The 7,579-nt window shown below is 41.9% G+C and overlaps 1 pseudogene; it reads right to left on the reverse strand.

The window, feature by feature from the left end:
- Positions 5,665-7,295, reverse strand: LOC110257947 (annotated as a pseudogene).

Genomic DNA, 7,579 nt, shown 5'->3' on the forward strand with positions numbered 1-7,579 from the left:
CAAAGCCTAGGGCTTGGCACCCAGTCCCCACCAAAGCGTCTCAGTCTTTGGGACCTGTGCCAGCGGTTCTGATGATCTGTGTGGCTCTCACACTGCCTCTCAGTCCTCTAACCTGCTGATGCACTTTTCGTGGAGATCCCTTGGACTCAGCTGATCTTTCCGCAGGTTCGGTGAGTTTCCAGGGTGTGGGTTCCCTTTCTCTTTCACCATTCCCTCTCAGGAGTCCAGTCCTGATGCCCCTTCTCTCTCTCTCCTCTTTTCTGTTGCTTTATGCAGTTGTGTCAAGAGATTCTTCCCATTTTTGGAGGTTTCAGTTCTTCTGCCAGCGTTCAGTTGCTGTTCTGTGTGAGTCATTTTACATGTAGATGTGTATTTTTTGTTGCATCTGTGGGAGAGGTGAACAAATCCCCCTACTCTTTCACCATCTGGGATCTCTAAAATTGTGTCCTTCTTTATCTTTCTCTATGGCCTTTGTTTGATTCAATATCTATTTTTTCTACTATGTGTATCACAATTCCTGCTTTCCTGTCTTGACCATTGAAATATCATGTCCCATTCTCTCACATTCAGTCTATACGTGTTCTTTGCTCTAAAGGGTGTCTCTTGCAGACAGCAGGTTGTATGTTTTTGCTTTTTGATCCAATCTGCTGCTCTGTGTCTATTGATCAGAGTATTCAGTCCATTGACCCTTAAGGTAATTATTGAGAAACATGTATTTATTCCCATGTTAAACCTTGCTTTTCAGTTGATTCGTTGTATTACCTTGGTTTTTTTTTTTCTCTTTTTTTTTTGATGATTTCCATTTATTTTATGCTTGGATACATTTCGTTTTAGTTTTCATGAATGTAATGTTTGGTTTGATTTGTGGTTTCCCTGGTTTTCAAGTAGGTTAACCACTTCCTACATCTGCTTGCTTTAGCCTGGTAGTCATATAGGCTGCAACACGATATTTAAAAATAGGTGTCTTACTTCCTTACCTACACTCTATGCTTTTGAATTTCTTCTTTGAGATCTTCGAGTTTGTCCTTTTGGTGTTCCTTGTGTTTCTCATCACTTTTTGAGTAGATTTTTGTTTGTTTGTATGTGTTGGTGATGTATGCTGGCTTATTTAAGTGACTGCTTTCCAATCTGTATATGTTCTCTCTTCTTTTTTCTCCTTCTTCTTCTTCTTCTCCTTCTTCTTCTTCTTCTTTTAGCCATTTCTGTATTTTTTTAGAATGGGTTTAGTATTGGTGTACTCGTTTAGCTTTTGTTTGTTGGAGAAATTCTCTGTTTCCCTTTCCAGTTCAAATGATATTCAATAAATAAATAAAACATACATAAATGAATAAATAAATAATGATAGTCTTGCTGGGAAGAGTATTCTAGGCTTCAGAGTTTTTCCTTTTGGAACTTTGTATATAGCTTACCAATTTCTTCAGGCCTGTAGTGTTTCTGTAGTGGAATTAGGTGATTTGCGGGTTCTCTTGTAGTTAATGTGATGTATTTCTCTTGCTGCCTTTAGAATCCTCTCTTTATCTTTGCCATTTTCATTATAGTAGGTCTAGGTGTGGGCATATTTGTGTTCAGCCTGTTTTGTGCCTTCTGTGATTACTGTATTTTGATACCTGTTTCCTTTAGTTTGGGAAAATTTTGAGATATAATTTCTTCCAATATATTTCCAATCCACTTTTCTTTTTCTTCTGCTTCTTGAAGTGCTGTAATGCATAGATGGACCCCTGTTATGCTACCCCATAGATCTCTTATGTTGATTTCATGTGTTTTCATGTAGTTTTCTGCCTGCTGTCCTGATTGGGTGATTTCCATTATGCTATCTTCCATGTCACTAATTCATTCCTCTGCACTCTTCACTCTGTCCTTTAGTGCCTTTAGCCCAGTTTGGCTATCTGCACAAGACTTTTCTAATTTTTCCCTATTTTCCCCTAAATTTCCTCATTCCTCTCGAAAGTAATCGACATGACTGTTTGTAATGTGCTCGTAAATCCCTGATATTCAGCCTTCATTCCTTCAGTATATATTCACTCTACCCCTTTTGAACTCAGGTTTTTTGGCCTGTGGAGGTCTGTTGCATTGTTTCTGCTTCACATGAAATCTCCTGTACCTTACGTGGGAATTGTTCCTGGGCTTCTTCACCGTGTCCATGATTTTCTTTTTCTGTGAGTTTGGGGAAGCCAAACTCTAGTCTTGGAGGGTTACTTCTAGGCAAGAGCAACCCTTTGTATTTTGTGGGGTGTTACCATTTATTTGGGGCATGGAGGATTGCATTCTTGCTGGCTCAATCTTGGGAGTGAGCAGGCCATTATCCTGAGGGTGCGGAGTGTATTTCCAGGGAGAGGGAGGTAGTGGGTAGGGCTGCTGGTGCCTTCTTGCTGGGGTCTTAGCAGCAGCAAGTACATGCAGGGAGGTGGCACAGGCTACTCCTTGTTTCAAGGCCTTGGGAGTGATAATGAGCTTTTTACAGAGTCATGGGGTGCCCAGAGCATTTGGTAGTGGCAGTGGCAGTGGCAGTGGCAGTGGCAGTGGCATGGTTTGTGAGTTCCCAGAGAACTTGGAGCAGAAACAGGTAATGTTTGGTCACAATGACCTCTTCTGAGGTGCCCTCTGTGGTGATTAGGGCCACAAGGGGTGCCTGTTCCTGGACCCCTAGTGGTAGCAGGCCATGCACACCTCTGGTGGTTTGCCCCCCCAACTGAGGACCCTTATAAGAAGCAGCCTGTCCCTCTTAGCCCACACAGGAGGTGGTACACCACTGCTCCTAGTTACACGGTCTTGGCAAAGGACAGTGTTCAACCTTCTGGGTGCTTCTTCCATGCAACTGTCAGAGCATTTGGCACTGACAGTTGCAGGGCGGTTATATGGCCAGGGTGTTGACAGCAATACTGAGTGGTGCTCAGTTGTAGTGCCCGCTCTGATTTCTGACCTCTGAGGTGACTGTGGTCAGAGATTGGACCTGATCACACACCCCTACCGGTGGCAGGCCTTGACTCCCTGTGGTTTCTGAGATGACTGCTTTGGGTTGTCCGCACTGCCTGTAGATCACTCAGGAGGCACCACATCTCACTTACCCACTTGATGCCCATAGCCCCCACCAGAAGGATCTGGACACCTATAGCCAGCACAAGAAGTGTCCAGGCTGCTGTAGCACAAGCAAGTGGCTTCTTGCCACCTGTGGCCTGCACCAGGTGCACCCTGCCCTCTGAAAGCCTGTGCACGTGTGAGCAGGGAGATTCCTTTGGCATCTGCCCCTCCTCCTTTTCCCCTCTGCAACAATGGCACCTTGCTTTTTAAGACAAAGTGGGGTCCTTTCTACTCCAAGGATGGCTCTGAGGTGACTCTTGGTATGATTGAAAATAATTCTTCTGAATGTTCTCCAGAATGACAGTAAAAGAGAAACATAAGAAGCTGCTAAGCAAATAGATTCTATATCTTTAAGGGACCTGTTCACCTGGCTGAGGTTTGGTGTTAAAGGCCAGCATTTGTATTTAAGCCTGTCTTTGTGTAAAAGAAGAAAGCAACCTCTACGTGTGAATCGGGACATATAAAGGGGTGGAGATAAAGGCAAAAATAACCTAGAACAGTTTGAGGATTTTAGAGAAAATGACACCCACATTTTTTTTCTACTACTTTTTTTTTTTTTGTAGATGTTTCACTGATGAACTACCACCCTGTGGTGACAGTGATACCATCTCTGATGATGTCATGTGGACATTGTTGTTGCTCTTATGGTGTAAATTATTGTCATGGTTCATGGATAAGATAAAATATCTTATCGTTTGGAGTGTGAAATGTACTTTTTAAGTAATTGTATACCTTTTTTTGTGTGTTTTGAGGGCCACCCCTGTGGCATATGGGCAATCCCAGTCAGGGTCAAAGCAGAGGTCTGTCTGCTGCCTTACATTGCCGTAGCAATGCTGGGACTGAGCCACATCTTTAACTTACATCACAGCTCAGGGCAACTCTGGGGCTTTAAACCACAGAGAGAGGGCAGAGGGTGAAACTGCTTCCTCATGGACACTAGTTAGGTGTGTTAACCTCTTTGCCATCATGGGAACTCAATGGAATTTATTGATTTATTTTTTCTTTGCAATGAAGACAATCTTGTCAACTAATATCCAATTTCCATTTGAAGTAACAGATAGACTATAATGCAGCTGAGAAAACACTACGTAAATACTATGTATTTTCCCTTTCCAAATTGACTTTTATTTGCCCCTTTTTCCACACCCTCATAATTGAGACCCCCATTCAATACAACTTGGACTATTTCAGAAATCTCTTGGCAGCTATTCTCTATTTCCTTAGTTCCATTTTCCTTTTTGAAACAGTTACAGCTAGGGGACATGTCAAATGCTCCTCTCTAATTATCAAACATTTCAAATATTAAAAAACGGCAAAATAATCTGCCATTGAAAACAATTAAAACGACAAAAGGACAACCTGCAATGGGAGACATTTATTTCAGATGATGCAACTAATAAGGGCTCAATCTCTAAAATCTGTAAACAACCTATACACCTCAACAACAAAACAGCCAATTACTCAGTGGAAACATGGGAAAGAGACCTGCATAGACATTTCTCCAAAGAGAATATACAGAGGGCCAACAAGCACATAAAGAAATTCTCAACATCACTGTTTATTAGAGAAATGCAAATCTACACTACTATGAGGTATCACTTCACACTGGACAGAATGGCCGACATTAACAAGTCCACACATGAGAAAATGCTAGAGAGGGTATGGAGAAAAGAAAACTCTCTTACACTGTTGGAGGAATGTAAACTGTTACAACCGCTATGGAAACACTTCAGAAAACTAAATATAGAACTAGCATGTCACGCAGCAATCCCACTCTTGGGCATACACCTGGGGAAAAAAAAGTTTCCATGAAAACTATATGTGCGCATGTATGTCCAATGCAGCACTATTCACAAGAGGAAAGACATGGAAATAACCTAAGTGACCGTTGGAAAGAATGGATTAAGGGATGTTGTATATATACACAATGCAACACCACTCAGCCGTAAGAAAAGAACAGAATAATGCCATTTGCAGCAACCCGGCTGGAACTGGAGACTCTCCTACTAAGTGAAGTAAGCCAGAAGGAGGAAGGCAAGCACAATATGACATCACTTATGTGTGGAATGTGATATATGGCACAACTGAAACTTTCCACAGGAAAGACACACATGGATTTGGACAACAGGGTTTTGGTTGCCAAGGGGGAGTGTGCAGGATTGTGATGGACTGGGATTCGGGGGTTGAAAATGCAAACTATGGCATGTGGAGTGGGTATGCAATGAGGTCATGCTGTATAGCAATGGGAACTATCTCTAGTCACTTTTGATGCAGCATAATGTGAAACAAAGGATATGTATGTGTGTGGGTGTGCGTCTTGGGTGGGTGGGTCTGTGACGGGGCCACTTTGCGGCACAGTATGAAAGTGATAGAACACAGTAAACCAGCTATGATGGAAAAATCATTTTAGAAAAAGAAATGCAGCATCCTTTTACTCTTAACTGTGTCAAAAGTAAAGAAATTGAAGCTATGAAGATGAACATACAAGTTTATTGCTGAAATAACAGAATTGCAGGAATTTGGTGACATTTGCCAGCATAAATGTTCATCTTCACTCTCCTGCATAACCTATAGTCCTTTGATAGGTCAGTGGTAATTAGGGTGATGTTCAGATACGGAAGAGGACTGAGGGTTTGGCCTTGAAAGCGAGGCAACAGATGTGTCAGTGGCCATTGGCATTGGGAACCATGGATGGGATGCTGGTTGCGGGTTAGACAGAGGGCCCTCAGTTGGTGATATATTCTGGTATCTGGTTGGCAAAGGAGAAGGCTCCACCCTCAGTCCAAAATAACCACTTGGGAAGTTAGAAATAAGGTGGTACTGAGAAATGGAAGTGGTAGTTGTAATGGAATTCACGATGTGGCCACTTGCTGGAGAGTAGCTGCTTTGTGAGTGCATGTGAAACGTGGTCAACTGACTAAAAATAGCATGTTGAGCCATGACAATTTGTCCTGGTGGCCTGACTGATGGTGATGATGGAGAAGAAAGACCACTTCTAGTTGCGGTAGTTGTATTAGAAATTCTCTGGCTCATAGAAGGCCATCTTATTAAAGGCACATTTAGGTTTGTAGAGGTTGAAAATGCATCTTCTCCATGAGTTTCTGCAGCCACATCAGAATCATGGTTATCCACATTACCCCCTGTTCTAGAGCGCTTCTTGCTGCAACTTTGAAGTAGAGAAGCCGATACTGGAGAAGCATTTTTCATCCTGACTCTTCTTTTCATCCTCACCAACAGATGGGGACAGCCTCGTTTAAAATTTGGATTATGGTAGAACTGCAGCTAAAACCAAAAGAGAAAGGTATTTAGTGACCTTTTAAACAAAGATACGAGGACAAAGAATCCATAAAAATCTGACTTGTTTCATCACACAGAGTTAATGTCAGGAAATAATACTCATCTATTACTAACATTTTCAAAAATTTATGTAGTGGGAACAGGCAATTATGGTCCTTAAATAAAAATGCCTGGTGCATTTACAGTAACAGTATGAGGTTCAGGGGCTTGTATTGGGTGAGGTTCATCGAGAAGGCTCCAGGTGGCTAGGAAATTTCTCTATCACCCCAAATATTTTATGACCAAGTGGCCTTCAACTTAAAACTGTAGCAGTACTTCATCCCACCTTCAAGGTCTACTATGACCCTATATGTATGAACATATTTGCAGATGTCCCTCTGTAAATAATAACTGGACATTTCATAATACCTTGTTCCAAGCAGAGACTTCATTATCTTCTGCCAGAATGTTGGCTAGTGAGGCAGGTCTTTGAAAATTCCTTCGCAATTTAGTAAATCCATAAAGGTTAAGCTGTCGAACTAAGCTTTTCATACTCTCAGTTTCAAAAATTCTGAAGGGAGCCTTTCTCTCCAGAACTTCTTTCTTGAAGCGTTCTTCATTAATCACGATCGAGGTTCCATTTTCATCCCACCAAATGGACTTAAATCGATCACTTTCAACAATTTCCCAAAGTTTTCTGGGAAAGGGCAGAGGAGGAAAATCATTATCTCCATCTGGTTCAGAGGCACACAATGTGTGGCATGGCTCTTTCATCAGGGAGCCCTCAGACAAAGCCTGGAAAGCTTTTCTTCAATCTGAGACCTCAAGTCCAAGTCCCCAGTGATTGAGTTATCACACCATGGAGATGTAATGGAGGATTCTGAACCAGTTGGTGCATCTTTAGAAGACACACCTTGAATTTCTGAAGGAGCATTTGCCATCTCAGATAAATTTTTCTTCAGCTACTTTTCTCACCTGCATGGCTTTTGAACTCTGCAGTTTTAAATGCTGCTTTGGTAAGCCTACACAGATAAACTATCCAATCCATCACAATGGTTGCCAGCCTGAGTAGCTGTGACATCACAAGACTGTAATCTCCTAGCAATCTGAGCATCACCTTCAGTCAGGGTTTACTTCTCTATGAAATTAGCCCAGTTAATATAAAATATGAGCTCCGTACTTGAACAGTAACCCAAAGAGAGAAAAAAAAATGAGATCAGCAAAT

This window comes from Sus scrofa, chromosome Y (genome assembly GCF_000003025.6).
Source record: "Sus scrofa isolate TJ Tabasco breed Duroc chromosome Y, Sscrofa11.1, whole genome shotgun sequence".
NCBI lineage: Eukaryota > Metazoa > Chordata > Mammalia > Artiodactyla > Suidae > Sus > Sus scrofa.